The following is a 17,853-nucleotide window of genomic DNA, read 5'->3' as shown; positions in this document are numbered from 1 at the left end:
TGGTGAGTACTGCATTGGCAACACCAGATTGTTCTTAACCTTTAGGGTTGAGGAATGATTACTTCTCTTACCACCTGCGTCTAATCCGCACAAACGGCTACATTCTGTAAACTTGGTCGGTGGTCGCAGCTCCATGGGGCGGCAGACGTAAAAGTGAGATCACCCATTTTGAGGTACGGCAGTCGTACATGGCAGTGGCCGGACTCAGGTAGGGCACTGCAGGATCTGCTTGCTGATTGGCTTCTCCCCTGCTCAACCACTCCACTGTCCTGTCCAATTCAGCCCAGTACGCATGAGGATCCAGCATAGTGTAGGATGTATGCTTTCCTCTGCTACTTTCTGCAATTCCAGTCACCGGGGTGACACTCGCATCAGGCGAGGAGATGGGGTGTTTACCCTATTTATCAGGCTAGGTATGGGGTGGATAGTGTACTAACTCGCGGGCCAGCATCGCACAGGGTTTTTAGTGACCCATCCCGTAGCTTCCTTTTAATGACTCAGTCACGCATGCACAGATCCTGTATGGCATACATCATGCATCATGCACGCAGCTGATGAACTCAAAGAAGATGCATCCAAAATTCAAATTTGCCATTTGGGGGTAATGTATTTAAACTAACTTTATGTTAAAAGAAAAAAAGCAAACTAAGGTATGAAAACAACTTCCCTGAAGTTCCCTCTGCTACAAACATAAGGGACAACAAAACGAGGAACGGTTGGTAGTTTTAAGTTGCAATTAGAGTGCACCACGTTAATTTCAATATCTGTAGTAGTAGGATTTCCTAAAAAGGGATACACCTATATGTAAAACGCCATGAGTTCATAGCTAAAAGAAACCCAAGAGAAAAATATATGTCAACATGTACATCTGCATGTGTCCAGTGCAGAATGCCTGCTTCTAAATGCTGCCAATTCACAACAAAGGGAGAAAGCTACAGGCAAGATAAAATAAAATACCCATGATCACATATAAACTAGACAGGAGATAACAACATGGCTTATCATGCCACGCTAGTAAAACATTTTTATAAAGTTGTATCCACGCATTAATATTGCCCTTTGAAGGACAGAACTGCAGGAGCCAGTACTTTAACCACCTGAGCCATCTCAATGGTAATGTCTGCAATGGCTGACGTGAGAAACGAACTGTCCCAGTCCAATCCCGCACCAACAAGAGACTTGTTGAAGCAGACAGAAAGGTGAGATACAAGTATCCACAGTGACTTTTCAGCGTTTGGGAGGGTAGTGTCCTGATCAATGCTGGCCGCTCTTTCGTGCTTTCGCTAGATCCCAGAAGTAAGTTTATATTAAAGAGAATCAGGACTGGCAACTATTTGACATTAGTATTAAAAAAACCTGCCCAGACGTCCTACTTTACACCATCTTTTCATTTCATGATATCCACATACAAAATAACACCATTTACTTGCATTTTCTATAGCATTAAAACCCATATTGCAACGATAGTGATGCCCAATGTTATTCCTACCCAGCTCATTGCTACTCATTTTATTGCCATCAGAGGAGTGAGTTAAAAGCAGAAATGGCTCGGCTGCAAAGTAGGAATCTGTCTGGAACTGCGTAAAACAGCAACGCAACAAAAATAATCACAGCGGATCACCAGTTCAGGTCACCCTATCAAACCTTTTTTGAGCATCCAAGATTAGTGCAGCTGGTATATAGGCGAGTACCCTACATCAATTGCTGAATAGAGCAGGTGAGCATGATTGGTAGAGGTCACGTAACCCCACAGATTGTGAATTTACATTTCTATTACATGTTTGCGGCCATTACTCTCAAGTATATATTGTTTTGGTCAGAAGCGGCCATCCACCATAACTGGACATCAGGGGATGCTGGTCTTGGATAATGTACCATTGAGAAATAAGTGCTTCAACTGCTAGATAGTGCACTTAAGCCCAGAAGACAGAATTAAGAAAGAAAGGTCCCTTTTCAGTCTGACTTCAGCACTTCCATGGAGCGTCTTGCTTCAATGACATTAGCTTGGGTACTAGTAATCGTTTTAAATCGAAGTTCGTTTCTCAGGAGAACTAATCGCTTATGTGATCATTTCAAATAGGAAAACGCAATTTAGTTCTTCTCCCTTATCCCAGGAGCCTGAGCAGATTTTAACTGCGGGGCTACTAACCAGGTCCGATTACATTTCCCTAATGTTGGTAAGATCTGGATTACAATGGATGAGGCTTTGGCAACTTCTATTAAGATTTGCAGTAGAACTAGGCATAACATGCGGAAGAGCAGGGTCTTCAAAGGATTGCTCTAAAAAAAGAAAAAGCAGATCTAATAATGGGGGCACCTTCCAAAATAATGGAGGCTTTTGCATGCTTTTATACCTAGGAAGAGGCTATATATTCATCAAAAAATTCCATAACCGATTTTTCAATCGAATAAGGCTCTGGAAAACAGAAGGTTTTCAAAGTAGAGGCATTGACCAAGACAATGATGAGTCTGCCAAATGATCAGGCATGTAGAGCAGATGGGTGGGTATTGTGACAAATCCTCAGATGGCGTCCCTTCTCATGAGGCCAGGGAGGTGAGGCCGCTACTCAAGAGTCCCCCCTGTCGGTGGTACTCAGCAGGAGGATCTCATGGGTAGGAACCGCCCCCGTCAGACTAGTGCCGACTATGAGAGGAGAACACGGTATCCCCGCAACTCACATGAACTTAGCCCAACTTCCTACAACCCTAACATCAACCCCTACCCTAACATATCTATGTGTTATCGTCACCCTGCCAGCTTGGGGAATACGGAACAGAGGAAGAGTGTAGGCTCTGTATGAGAAGAAATACCCATTCCCCTAGAAAGTACTGGGACGAGGAAGAACAGGAACTACCTAAGTGGAAACTCCTTGTCCAGTACTGAGACAAAGAAGAACTCCATTGACTCTCAGGAGAGCATGCAGATTAAAAGCACTGGGACGAGGAGGAGGTACGGAACCATGAAGACTACTGCTAAGAACCACAATGAGCAGTCTAGTGGTTGCAGGCTGCTCATTGGTCCCAGTAGACTAGAAAAGGAAGAGACACCGGAAGCAATTGTCTAGACCTCCCTTGAGGAGCTGCAGGAGCCAGCATGGTGCAGGAAGGTGGAAGGAAGCACATCAGGATGCCAAGAGGGGAGCAGGAAGGACCAGAGCCAGTCTAGAGTGGAAGGGCCAGAAGGCGAGCTGTCGGAGAGAAGCTTCCAGCAGTACTGAAGTGTGTGAAGAAAAGGCAGTGCTGGCCAGAGGAAGACAGACTGCAGAGTTCATGGACGGACCAAAGCCCACAGCAGAGCAACACTCAGGTTGGCTGGTGGGGAATTAAGAAGGTGCAGTCAGCCTCTTCATAGTCACAGTACCTAGCAAAATAGTGAACCAGGTCAGTCCCGCAACAAGAAAGATTTAAAGGTCTGGGACCCATAACAAAAAGCAACACGAGCCATCTTCCTCAGAGCTCCATGTACCTGAAAGCATAGAAGAGGGGTCTCTGGGATCCACTCATGAGAAGAAGGAAAACCACAGATACATTTCCTAAGGACCATACTTGGCAGGGAAGGGAACCAAGTTGGCCCAAGCAGAAAGAGAGAGGCAGAGGTCTGAGACCTACGAGAGACTTTAAAATTGAGAAGGAAAGCCAAGGGGAATCATTCTCCTGACATTGGAAATTGGGTTAAGCCTGATGATGGGAATTGTGTTAAGAAACCTAACATTGTGTACTGCCAGATAGGTTTACCGCAGACCAGGAGAAGGGGAGGCATTCCCTTGGTGAGTGTGAACTGTGTACTACGTCTGAGAAAGACTAGGGGAAGGGAGGCATTCCCCATGGTGTTGGGAACTTTTCTAGTTGAACAAGGTATAAAGTCAAGAAGAGAACCAAGGGGAAGGAAGGCATTCCCTTTACTGGCATAGAAGCAACAATACCAGAGGCATTTTACTTTTGTTTGATACGACTTGTGGTACTTTATTTTAGATACATTACCTGCATCCTAAGGAGAAGATCACAGTCTGGGAGAAGGGAACCATTCTCTCAGTCTGCCCTACCCAATGAGAACTTGGTTGTGCACCTGCTGTCGAGAAGAAGGGAGTCATTCTTCAATACCAACAACCATTTTTTAGTTTTCCAAGAGAATTGAATGTAATGGACCGAGTGAGGGTTATGCACACAGGACATTGGACTTGAATTATTTCGGACATCCAGACACAAGTATTTACTTTGAGGCAGGGAAACCCCTCTTAAGAGTTAGGGATCACTAGGTTTTTATTTTCTTTTACAAGCTTAATTTAAGCAGAGTGTTTAAAAATGCCTTATGGGTGTCGGTTTCCTCCTTCTACAACCTTAAAGTATACAAGACGTCTTGGAAAATCATTGACTCACCATTTCCTTTAGGTGGTGTTTTTACAGAAGGCACTGGCTGGGTTCCTGACTCTTGGGAGGCATTTTTATATTGCAGTGTTCTTTAACTCTGCAGCCCTGCCCCACCCACTCGCGTCTCTCATCACCCTTCCACTTTGGGTAGTTCCAGTAGCACAGTTTACCTTAATCTAAGATGTAGGCTGTTAGATTGCCCAGAGTGATACATACTGTCACTCAATATATATTGTTCGCCCACCAAGCACACCCAGTGCATGGGTTACCATATTATTTTGTTTTCTGTCTTTTTGCACGATACCCAGCTCAAATCTGAAACTCCCGCAAAATTATTTTCAATAAAAACAGCTTGGCATTTAATCTCAAAAGACACCAAGATCTCAGGTTGTCTTAACTTCTTTTGTACGTTTGATTGTTTTCTTCCTCCTTTCAGGAATGTAGAAGTGGGTGGAACCTCCTGTTAACTACCCCTTTGCACCCTTCCAATCCCTCTCTCCAACATACATCACCCTTCTTTAGTATTGTTTGTTTATTTTTTGACATTTCAATGCCTTGGGAAATATAATTAATCTTAAAGCAATACATGTTTCATATAATTTTGATATAGGGTGCGTGTGCTTTGACCCTATATAGGAAAGCAAACATTACAGCAAAGGTATAGACAACTCACAGACTGCAGCAGAACATCATGATTCAAAGGTTGCGACTTAGTGAAGAACCACAACTTGAAGTACTGTAAATAATGGGACGCAAGGTAAATAATGGGAAGTGAGGGTAGGGGAAGCAAGGTTCACCGAAACAGCAAAGGGAGGATTCAACCACAGAAAAGAAATGAACTCAAATTCAACCACAATGCACTAAATACACTAACTATCCATTCTCACAAATGAAGGTTATGTACAGATGGGTGGGTAATCGGTCAACAGAGAAAAAGTTTGAGAACATTTAACAAGCACTGGCTGTAAACAGGTACTTTCATCAAAAAGTACTTTTCCTACAAGCTCAACCATGAAAATCCTTTTGTCGTCTTCCCCCCAAATTCCTAGCTGCAGTGTCATTTATAAAGGAACCAGCCTCTGAAATGTGCCTGACCCCGGCAAGGTGGGAAGAAGGAAAAGAGATCTAATTTGTCAATCAGATGACGGCAAACAAAAGATTAATCGAGTTTTGAAATAAGAAAACATGCAGAGAAGGGAGTATGGTTACCGAAAAATTTGAAGAGGCAACCGTTACATGATGTTTCCAACCGTCACGCCAAATAGCTAGCCTTGTGCAGATAAAATATATCCAGACAAAATGGGGATTTGGAAATCATCATTCACGAGGGCTTAATGCGGCATGTCACGCTTACAGCATGTTTTTCTGGTGAATGCACAGGGAATCCTGTGCTCTTTCAATTGTTGATAAATCCGGTACAGCTGCCTGTTTGGGGGGGGGGGGAGTATTGGCTGTCCCAAGCTGCAAGTTGGTTCTGTTACAGTGCACTATACAAGGCTGCTGTGTTGCACCATTAGCAATGGAAAACACTGTCCTAGCTACATTAGTAAAGTGAAGGGAAATCTACAAATATACTAGAAAGGGTGGACATCGGATATGTTATCTGCCACCCGCTTTGGCTCCGTAGGGGCTTTAGCACCGCCATTAAACTTGGGTCATGGAGGACACTAGCCTGACCTTTAGTTTTGGCACATATATGTGGCACTTCTAAAACGGTAGCCTCACAAGGTAGTCCCGCTCGCATGAAATACTTTAGCACCACCATTACATTTGGCTTGCAGGTGGCACCATATCCCCATTATTAGTTTTAGCCTGTGTGTCCTTGTAGCACCAAAAAGATGGCACCAAGAATATTGTGCAATTATATGGGATGTGAAATACAACATGCATTGGTCACTAAAATGCACCTGCACCAAGGAGGTGGGTAGAGCTATGATAGTGTGAGGCCACACTCCTTAGCTTTTCTTTGATGTAGACAACCTCCCGATTTCTCGGTCTGCCACCCACGTGGAGAAATGTGATACTAAAGGAGTTCTATTAAGCAAAGTCAAAGACGTTGGCTTCGCCACTGCTTGTTCCAGGAAGTCGTGAACGCCATATTCGCTTGATGGATTGTTTGAACAGCCCGATTACCAGCGATTAGTTGAATAAGGCTTCTATGCCATTCTGTCTCTAGGTTTACTTTGTACTTGGCGGGCCCCTCCATGAAAGGCCAATCAAAAGGCAGCCCTGTAAAAAGTGGAACAATACTAGCACCACCACCACCCAATTACTTCCTTGCTGGTACTTACAACAGAAACAGTTCTTGAGCCTATGAGTTGGGCTCCATTTCTGGTACTGTCACTAGTTTAAGGAGGTCAATCGTGCTTGAAGGCTAAGAGATGTTTCTGCACCTATACCATTTAAAGTAATTGCAGGCCTAATCTTACAATTAAGACAGTCAACAATCACCATACTAGTGGCGCCACTACTGTGGGGATACAAAGGAGTCCCGTCTAGGTTTGTCTTTACATCTTCTGTCTGGGGTGGCATTTTCCGTTTCCTGGCAACACTCACCTATGCACGACAGGCCATTTCTTTCAGTTTCTACATTGTGAAATCTCAAACTGCTGGGGTCCTGTTACATCAGATTGATGAAATATAACCATACCTAAGATTCACCTAGCAATTCTGTCAATTGCCAAAATGCCCCCCCTTAATTACTAAGAAGGAACAATTTCACATTGTTGTCGAAGCAATATGAATGCAACTTGATCGTATGGTTTGGTTGTTGGGAAGTGTAGCTAATTCACAATGTATGGTATTTCCAGGGTCTTTTGATACCAGCCAATGTATGTCATATTTTGATCCACCCACACAGAGGGTTAGGAGGCAGGTATACAAGATGACTCTGACCTACCAAATGTCTCTGTCACCCATCTGAGTTGGACAGAGGAAAACAATTTTACTATAAGAACAAAGCATTAATGCCCTTTCTTTTGAAGCATCATGAAATGCAGGCGCATGGGGGCACACATCGCAATAAATAAACCAAGACATAAAATGTAATTTTCTCTTTCTAAAATGAGATGTGAGATTTATGGGTGGTAGATGGTTTATTTTGAAATAACACTGCTATGTTCCCTGGCTTTAGTAGGGATCTGGAACCATCGCCAAGTTTGGTTTGCGAAAGAGGAACAAGTTACTCACTTACCTGGTAAAGTTCTTTCGATGGGATGGTCCGACGACGTATTCCATATCTATGACAGTAATCATCACAACTGTGCTGCTTCGGAAAATCTTTCGGCGTCTGTGTCGATGACGTTGATACGAGGGAGCGATATGGAATTCGTCATCGGACCATCCCATCGAAAGAACCTTACCAGGTAAGAGAGTAACTTGTTCTTCGAGGGGCTTGGGTCCTCCGACGTATTCCATATCTATGACAGACTCCCAAAGCAGTACCAACGTATGGAGGAGGGAAAAAGAAATTAGAATATAGAAATTTAGAATGCCCAATTAAATTGCAGAGTAAAGGACCGCCTTACCAAAGGCCAGACCCTGCCCATGGATAGAATCTAGGGAGTAGTGTCGTACAAAAGTGTGGACCGAAGCCCAAGTGGCTGCTTCACAGATGTTACGAATAGGAACACCCCTCTGCAGGCCAGTAGAGGCAGCCATACCCCTAGTAGAATGGGCCCGTAAGCCTACCGGAGGGTCCTTACCCGCCAAGCGGTAACATTCAGAAATTGCCAAGATAATCCATCTAGACAAAGCCTACTTAGTAACAGCTTGTCCCAAACGCCTTCCAGCGTAACCAATAAAGAGCTCCACTCTGACCCAGGACATGCAAGAAAAGTAGAAAATTAAAGCTCTCCTAGGATCCAACCTATGGAGCTTCTCCTCTTCTTATCAGGATGTGGAGGAGGATAAAATGCCAGAAGAAAAACCTTCTGGCTTAAATGAAATTCCGACACCACCTTCGGAAGAAAGGAAGGACGAATTCTAAGGACAACCCTGTCCTTATGAAACACAGTGAAGGGTGGCTTAACTGAAAGTGCCTGCAACTCACTCACTCTGCGAGCGTAAGTGACCGCAACTAAAAACACAGTTTTAAGGGTTAACAGCCTCAAAGGACAAGAATGCAAAGGCTCAAACGGAGCACCCATAAGGAATTTTAGAACATGGTTCAAATCCCAAGCAGGCACCTGGAAAGGTGACGGCGGAAACACACTAGTAAGTCCTTTGAGAAACTGAGAAATTAACAGAATTTTGAAATAAGAACACTCCTCAGACGAGCGCTTAAATATAGACAGCGCTGCCAGGTAACCTTTAACAGTATCCACTTGCAGGCCCATGTGGGCCAACGAAAGCAAAAAAGACAGAACCACAGGAATGTCACATGAAAAAGGATCCACATTCTTAACCCTGCACCAGTCGCAGAACTTTCTCCAACGGCAACGGTACAGGGACTTTGTTGCCGGCCGTCTGGCCGAAAGCAACACCTCCATCACGTCTTCAGGGAGGTCCCAATCCTTATACCTTAACCTTTCAGAAGCCAAGCATGAAGGTTGAGGGATCTGACCTTTGGATGGAGAACCTGACCCCCCCCCCCCGTGAAAGCAGGTTGTCTCGGTAGGGAAGACGACGTGGAGAGCAGATGGACAAGTCGAGAAGGTCCGGGTACCAAGTCCTCCGAGCCCAAGCCGGAGCAATGAGGATCATCCGGGAACCGAACCTCCCTAACCTCTGCAGCACTTGCAGGATGACGGGGACTGGAGGAAACGCGTACAGCAGTGGGAAGGACCACTCCACCACGAACGCGTCTTCTAAGGCTCCTTTTGGAGGAAATTCCAGCGAGCAGAACCTTTCGCACTTCCGATTGACACTGGAGGCGAAGAGATCCACCTGAGGGGTCCCCCAAAGGGTGAAGATCTCCAGGAGAATCTCCTGAGCCAGCTCCCACTCGGGAGAGATTGCGCTCTGCCTGCTTAGAGCATCCGTCGTCTCGTTTAAGTCTCCGGCCAGATGAACTGCCGAGATCGAAACTTCCTGCTGGATGGACCAGAACCAGAGCTGCACCGCCTGCCTGCACAGAGGAAGTGACACTGCCCCCCTTTTTGTTGAGGTAGTGCATGGCCACTGCGCTGTCCGTCAGAAGCAGGACATTCTTTCCTCGCACAGTTCGCAGAAAAGCCTTCAGGGCAAGCCTGACGGCCCACAGCTCCAATCGATTGATATTTACACTGGACTCCGACGGAGACCAACAACCGCTGACTGTCAACTCGTTGGCATGAGCTCTCCATCCCATGAGGGATGCGCCTGTCACGATCGTCACCTCCAACCAGCGTAGCCAAAACGGAGCCCCCTTTGCCTTCGACGGCCCACCATGGAAGGTCCTGGGCGACCGAGGGCAGGACCTGAACAGGGTCCGACATCCTGCGGAGGACTGCGACCACTGCATCTTGAGGGCCCACTGCAGAGATCTCATCCGCAACCTGGCCTCCGGCATCAGAAGAATGCAGGATGCCATGAGGCCGAGCAACCTCAAGAACTCGAACGCCGGGAGACTCTGGGCGTGTTGAAACTTGTGCACCATCTGCTGAATGTGATGAGCCCTCACCTGGGGAGGAAAACACTGCCCCAGGGATGTGTCGAGCACTGCTCCGATGTACTGGAGCTGCTGGTTTGGCGTCAAATGGGACTTCAAGTTGAGGGAGAAGTGCAGCTTGTGAAGGGAGTGGCAGGTGACGGACAGATGATCCAGGACTTGCTTGTGAGAGCGCGCCCTGATCAACCAATCGTCCAGGTAGGGGTAGACGTGAATCCCCCCTTTCCTGAGATACACTGCCATCACGAGCTTGGTGAAGACCCTCGGGCGGAGGTCAACCCGAACGGCAGGACCCGAAACTGAACGTGCGAGCCGCGAACCTCAAGTACTTCTTGTGCTTTGGATGGATCAGCACATGAAAATAAGCGTCCTTGAGGTCGAGAGACACCAGCCAGTCCTGAAGTTGATGGGCCTGGAGGACTTGAGCAAGAGTAACCATCTTGAACTTGTCCTTTCTGAGGAGCTTGTTCAAACCGCGCAAGTCCATGATGGGTCTCACGCCCCCGTCTTTCTTTGAAACCAATACCATCCCTTGTTCCTCTCCGCTACAGGCACCAGTTCTATTGCGCCTTTCTCCAGCAGGGATTGAATTTCCTGCGCAAGGAGCGGATCCGGACTCTTCAAAGAGATTCCCTGGTGGATTGTCGTGAGGCCTCTGCCGGAAAGGAAGACAGTAGCCGTGGGCTATGATCTCCAGAACCCACACATCTGAAGTAATGGCACGCCACTCTACAAGATGCTGCGCCAGCCTTCCCCCAACTGGCAAACCATGGGACATGGCCTCATGACTCAGCTGAAGCAGCTGCGGCAGTGCCCGAGGGCAAAGAGGCAACTGCCCGAGCGGCCTTGGCACCTCGAGTACCCTGTTTTCCACCTCTGGCACTCCTACGGTTGCCCCTTGCAGCTCCTCTCGATTTACTAAAGAATGAGTAATATCGAAAGGAACCTCCCCTCCATTGCTGTCCCCTAGGACTAAAAAGGCGGAGGTTGGCGAACTGCAACGCTCAACGACTTCGCTGCAGCTTTGGAGGTCTGCAACCTCTCAAGGCTCTCGTCAGCCTTGCTGCCAAAAAGATGATCATCATCAAAAGGCATGTTGAGGAGCCTGCACATCAGGAGCAAACCCCGACTTCTGCAACCACGCAAACCTGCGTATTACGGTGCTCGCCGCCATGGACCGGCTGACACAATCTGCCATGTCCAGACCCGACCAAACGGACCCACACATATCCTTGCCATCCTGTACAATAGCAAGAAAACCATCCCGTTCCTCCCCTTCGGGAATATGTTCAGCCGCCAATGAAACACAGTTCCATAGAGTGTGCGTGAAACGTGACAAGGTACACACAGAATTGGCTGCTGTAAAGCCATACCCGCGGAAGAAAACACTGTCTTTGCCCAGCCATCAAAACACTTGTCGTCCCCATCAGGAGGGATGGTAGGGTACGACGCCTGCTTTGCTTGGGCCTGCACCACCAAACTCTCCGGAGTAGGGTGCGTGGTCAAGTAGCAGGGGTCACTACTGGTTGGACGGTATTTTCGTGGCAAATACTTGCTCACTGCCGGGAGACTCTCTGGAGCAGGCCAAGCCGCAGCCACCCTTCTTTGCAAAGCCATATGGAATGGCAATACCGGGTCAGTTGGAGGACCTTGGTCGAGGATATTCGTCAGGTCATCCTGCAGAAAATCCACAGGTGGCGCCGACCACCCCAAGTAGTCCGTGACCCTCAACAAAAGGCGCCGGTATGAGGACTCTGCATGGGTGCCAGGCTCAAGCCGACAGAACTCCACCTCCGGAGAGGTGTCCAGACCACCGACGTCGTGCAGTGACTGACGCAGGTCTTCAATCTGGCTGTGACCAGACAAAATCTCGTCAGGCACCTCCTCAGGCACCAAACCTTCCTCAGATCCCTAATCCCCCTCAGAAATAAAATCCAGAGGTCGAAAAGAGGGCACAGAAAAAGGGATAAAGACATGCTGAGCCTTGGCCAGAGCCTTTCTGGGGTGTTCCACCGTGCCACGGGGTACCTTCGACAAAGCAGCCTCGAAAGGAGTCTACTGAATCAGCGTTGACGTCGAGCAAGGAGCCGACAACTTCGACAGCGTCGACAAAAGCCTCAAGGGCAGAGCACTGAGCGTGTCTTTCGACAGCCTGGGTGCCGATGGTGTCGACGACTTCCTCGGAGGCGGAGACTCAAGAGAGTCCCCAGACGACCTCGGCGCCGCAGGTGTCAATGTCTTCCTCGAAGACTTCACAGGCTCACGCAGTCTCGAAGGCGTCGAGGACCAGGACCTGGAACGGGCATGTCTAGAGCGACCATCCTTGTCCGACCGGGACCTCGAAGGCGCCCGATGGTCGCGACGACTGCTCGAGCCCAAAGGTGGACGAGCAGGGTCTCTAGCATGGTCACGGCTGGCGTCCTTAGATGGCGCGGACGGACCGGAGCCCTGCGATTGAAAAATCGCCATCATCTCCTTTCAGAAGGAATCCCATTCCTCAGGAGTGGAATTCTTGTTGGGACAGGCAACCCGCCGACGGTAGGAGTCCTCAGATGAGGACGGGGAAGGCGACCTGTGACCCCGCTTCCATGAGTGCCTCGAAGAGGCAGAGGAATGGCGAGACCGACTCCTGGACCGAGACCCCCTGGACTTACGACGACGATGCGGAAAGTCGCCCCTCGAATCGTCTGTCGAAAGTCCAGCGGATCGCGACTTCCGGGGCTTGGCCACCTTAGCCACCAACAGCTCCTTCTTACTGGCAGTCAACACAGTCATCCGTATCATGGTCCTCCCGGAGGCACCAGAGGCAAGCGTTGTGCGTGTCCGTCAACGACATCTTGGACCCGTACACCCGACACTTCTTAAAACCCAACCGCGGGGTGGAAGAAGCCGAAGACATCATTTTCAATACACAAACAAATAGGTTCGAAGAACCGAAAGAACAGGATTCAGTAGAACCAAGGAGCACCGAGATCTCCGAAGCAAACATGTTTGCGGAAAAAACGGAAATGAGGCTACAGGTGTCGTGCGTCCTACTTATACTTATAACATCCAGTGACGTCGGTTTGACGGAGGCCCTCAAGGACAGCGTATCGACGTCATCGACGCAGGACGCAGACGCCTGAAAGATTTTCCGAAGCAGCACAGCTGTGGTGATTACTGTCATAGATATGGAATACGTCAGAGGACCCAATCCCCTCGAATACAGGGTTTGGTTCTTGGAAATGTCACTTGGTGAAACCATTCCAGAATTTACATTGGCCTAGTGACCACTTTTAAGCTTACAAGAAGAGTGCACCCATCAGGCGAGGAAGGGAGCCATACATGAAAAAAGGTAACATGACTCCACGCAGGAGGGCTACACTCTAGGAATAGGAGGAATACTTAACTTTGGCAAATTACAAATCCTCCCAACAATGAAAGGCATGTGATGTATAGTCATCCACATCTCCGTCTAGTCATACCAATTCCTGTGGTTATATTATAAGTATAAGTAAAAACATTTTTTTTTTAAATCAATGTGTTCCATATAGTGGATGTTATCCCTCTGTTCTTTTAAAACATGCCTTCCTGAAGAGATTTTGTCATGTTGCTAAACAAAAAAATACTCGTCACTTTTATTACTAACACAAATAAAGAAACCCAACAAGATTCCTTGGTGTCTGCAAACAAAATGTGGATATGCCGTCTAGAACTTCCAAGTTTGCACAAAATAGAATGTCAGAAACTTAAGGGTGCAACAAGCATATCATTCATGAATTCTGTCATTATGGTCCCAACGTGCTTGTTGGTTGAACGCCCACTGAGGGACTAGAGTCCACATTTGGGAGAATTGGGAGGTGCTACTATGCATGTGTGCATTTCAGCCATTAGTTATGTGAGGATGGCCAAGACCCTGTTTGTCACCTATGCCTGAATGGCGTGTGGATGGGTGCAGCGGAGGTAAGCCATCAACTAAACATGGTGGATTGCGTTTAAGGAGATAGAGAATTATGTGGGAAGATACAGTTCGAATTGTCGTTAAAGGTAGCTTCATTCTTATGGCGAGGTGTGGTGCAATAGTGTTTGTGTTATATGCGCGTGCAGGGTGCCTCGAATGAGACTGTGCCTTCCGATAAATTACAAAGTTGCGGTGTGCTAGGGGAGAAATGGGTTAGATCTAAAAACAGGTCTACGTCCTGGGTTCCATCTATGTACAAAGAGCAGTACTATGTATTACCTAGATTCCAAGGGACAGTGTGGCCTAAAAAGCATAGGAAGACTAAATGAAACATCACATCAAAGCCGTTCTTAGACCACTGATGTTATATACTTTAATTGTAGATTCAGCAGTCCATGCCACCCTGCTCCACCACGCCACTGTAACTGGTGGTCCCCAGCCTTACAACAAAAGTCTGTTTGAGGAGTTTGTTGCAGCTACATATTTACAACATGGACCTCAATTTCCAATAGGTCAGTTTAGCACCCACAGGTGGGGCTGAAGGTGGAGGGTGGTGGATTAGTGGTCATTTTTTAGGTCTTGGTTGAACAGCCAGGTTTTGAGCTTTTTTTCGGAATGACCAAAGTGAGGGGTCCGTCCTAAGGGCTACAGGGCCAAGTCGTTCCAATAGTTTGCGGCAATGACTGTGAAGCTAGAGCCGCCTGCTTTTTGTCTTTTGAATCCTTGGATGGCGAGCTGACCAATGTATGGTGAACTGGTGGGTCTAGATGGTTGTACTTTGGTTATCTGGCTAGAAAGATGCAGTGTTAGCCAGGCATGTGTGCGTCAGTGAGAGAATTGTGAATCTGATGCTGTCTCTGACTGAAAGCCAGTGGATGCCTTGTCTTGTGTTGGTTAAGTGCGCTGATTTGGGGATGCTAAGAGCTGCTCGAATAGCATTGTTTTGAGCAATCTGAAGTTTGGCAATGTTTTTGGCCGAGGATCTTGCAAAGATAGCATTGCAGTAGTCGATCCTGGAGAGTATTAGGGCTCTCGCCAGTGTGATGCGGTTCTCTACAGTCAGAGGTTTGCAGGCTATGATAAGCTTGGCTGTGTATGCCGAGGCAGATGTTATGGCGTTGACTTGATGAGTGAGGGTTAGAGAGGAGTCAAGGTGGACTCCCAGGGTTTTGACCTCTTTGGCCACTGATATTGTGTTCCCATCAATAATGAAGGATGTGTAGGAGGAGGAGAGGTTCTTACGCAGCAGAGCTGCCTATGATCAGGACCTCTGTTTTATTGTCGTTGAGGCAGAGATCGTGTTGTGCCACCCAGGCTTGGATAGCAGAGTAGATGGCGTTCAGGGATCTCGAGTAAATGTCATAGTTGCCTGTGATGGGCATGAGTATCTGGGTATTGTCAGCATAGTTTGTGTATGTGACACCCAGTTTGTCAAGTGGGTCAAAGAGTGGTTTGGTGAATGTGTTGTGTAGTGTGGGGGGAAACGCAAGATCCCTGTGGAACCCCACAGATGAATGGCGCAGGGGGGCGCAGTAGGAGAGAAGACTCATGGAGCGGTTTGACAGGAATGATGTAATCCAGTTTATGGCATGATTAGAAAAGTGTTGTAATTCACCAAATCAAACGCTGCAGAGAGGCCCAATAGGAGGAGCATGGCCAGGTTGCCTCTCTCTCTAAATTGATCCATTTTGGTTTTGAGATCAACCAGGGCTGTTTCCGTGCCGTGGCTGGGTCTAAAACCTGATTGGCACAGAAAGTAGATTGTGTTTTTTGAGGTAATTCAGAATTTGTACAAAAGCCACTCTAAGATTTTTAGTAAAAAGGGCACCGTGGTGAAGGGCCTGTAGTTCGTTGGAATGTTGGGGTCCAGTGTGGGTTTCTTCAGAAGTGGGAGTACTAATGTTAACTGAAGTGGTTTGGGGTTGCAACAACTCACAAGATTGTGTGACCTGGATCATAGCTTCTCGCCAAAAGAAATGGATCTTGTCAGGCCTGATGTGCTTCTAAATCACCAACAAGGCACAGAAGAGTGGAAAGCTTTAAAATTGACAGGGGCGATTAAGCGCCTGTGCACGTCCCTGTTAAGCGCAGTGCAAAAACAACTAACTGAATGGGATCCAGAATGTCCATTGTAACCAAAACAACGGTTCCAGCTGGAATACCAACTTGGAGAGGATGAGCAAAACGGAACTCCTCTGGGAGATCATCCTTCAGCCATACGGAAAGGGCCAGGCTTTTGCTGCGACATGACTAATTGGTTTGACTAGTTGCCATTGATAGCACCAATGTGGTTGTGATGGCAGCTTGCTTTCAATGCCCCCCACCGCACTCTTAAACTCAATACAGGACACAATATGTAAACTCGGCACAAGCCAGATACGCTTGGGGAGTAATAAATGGTGTACTGCGTAAATGTAGAGAAATGGCATTCATACCAGGGTGTGAGTGAGGAGACCAGTGTCGACCAGCCTAGAAGTATGGCTACTTCGTGTACTGTCCACGAGGTGAAGAGCTGCTTTTCTTATGATTGATGTAATGGTAGGACTGTTCAATTATGACTCGCTAATGGCTAGTGACAAATGCAGTCTGTGGCTTCATACACATACGGATAAACATATAGCCTACATCAACAGGGCCAGCAACGCCGCTTGGGGTAGATCCTGCCAGAGAAAAGCACTTAAAACTAAACAGGGAGAGTGGAGTCTAATAAGCTTCACTTAATTGATGTATGAGGGGTGTATTGGAATTGTGCTGCTCAAGGAAAGGAACGATGCATCCATTATTTGAAGAAAAAAACATTCCAGACCCAAAGTTTTCTAACAACTGCGGATGCAATTGAGGGCCTCCCATTTCTGACAGGAAACACAAGTCTGTCAGGTTGCAGACACAATACTCAACTGACAATGTATTAGTTTCTCTGCAGAACGCAAGATCTTAAATAATTCTTCCTTACTCAAACATCTGTTACATGTTCACATAAGCTGCACAGCAAAGGCATGCAGAGTCCATCAGACTGCTCCCATTCTGGAAGCGTCAACCCGCCTCAGGTTTTTCAGAAAGTAAACACTTGGATGCAGTGGAGTTGGCTTGCACTCATCTGCCATTAAAACGAGTTCTCGGGTGCTTTCTACACACCATGCACACACAACAGCACTTAACACAAGCCCTGAAAAAATTAAAACCTTAAGAGACGAGAGCTACACTGGAGCTGGCTGTGGGTGCCAATGATTCCTCATACAGCATTTGTAGTCAGGGAGAACTGGCACGAGCCCCTATGGTAGTTTACGGACACCAAGCACTGATTCTAAAGGCAAGCTATCAATAGCCTTCAATTTTTTGGGTAACAGGCAGAACAGAACCACTTCTACGATGGGGATTGCAAGCTTGACAGTGCACAGATACGTATTTTGCTGTATCATCGTTCGTGCTGATATCACTCCAGCAGAAAGATCAGCAATAGAACTAACCACTCAACCAACACGAATGATCATATCTGTAGCTAGTAACACTCCTCTTTAAAAATCAAAAAATGTTTAAAAACCTTCCGCACATACCTATAGGAACTGAATGGCAATTGAGGTTGAGATCCTCAAGCTGCACAACCATCACACCCACAAAGCCAATTTTACTGGAGGCTGGTTGTGTATTTTACTCCGAGTGTCTCTGGGTTTTATGGAAGGTTATCTGAAGACCCAGCAACTGAAATTTAGGAACAAAGGGGAACCTAGAGAGTCGGCTCTTAGTGAGGTGCTCTCAACACCAACATCCACACAGCACTAATTTGTCAGCTGAGATGAATTTCGTAGTCTCGCCTCATTTAAAGAAATACCCTAAAAAGAAAGACTCAAGGTACAGCGGCTGAACCTCGGGAATGAAGTTGCACAGCACAGAGGAACAGTAGGAGGACTATTTTTCTGTTTTCTGTTCCAGCAGTGACAGAGGCCCCAACATGAGA

General features: G+C 47.1%; 1 protein-coding gene across 2 annotated transcripts in view; it reads right to left on the bottom strand.

The window, feature by feature from the left end:
* The window catches only part of METTL9 (methyltransferase 9, His-X-His N1(pi)-histidine), a 325,352-nt gene that overhangs the window by 132,401 nt on the left and 175,098 nt on the right, over nucleotides 1–17,853 (bottom strand). The window lies entirely within an intron of this gene.

Source organism: Ambystoma mexicanum, chromosome 2p, assembly GCF_040938575.1.
Source record: "Ambystoma mexicanum isolate Mex_15411 chromosome 2p, UKY_AmexF1_1, whole genome shotgun sequence".
In the NCBI taxonomy this organism is placed as follows: domain Eukaryota; kingdom Metazoa; phylum Chordata; class Amphibia; order Caudata; family Ambystomatidae; genus Ambystoma; species Ambystoma mexicanum.
This window is presented reverse-complemented; position numbering and strand designations above follow the sequence as displayed.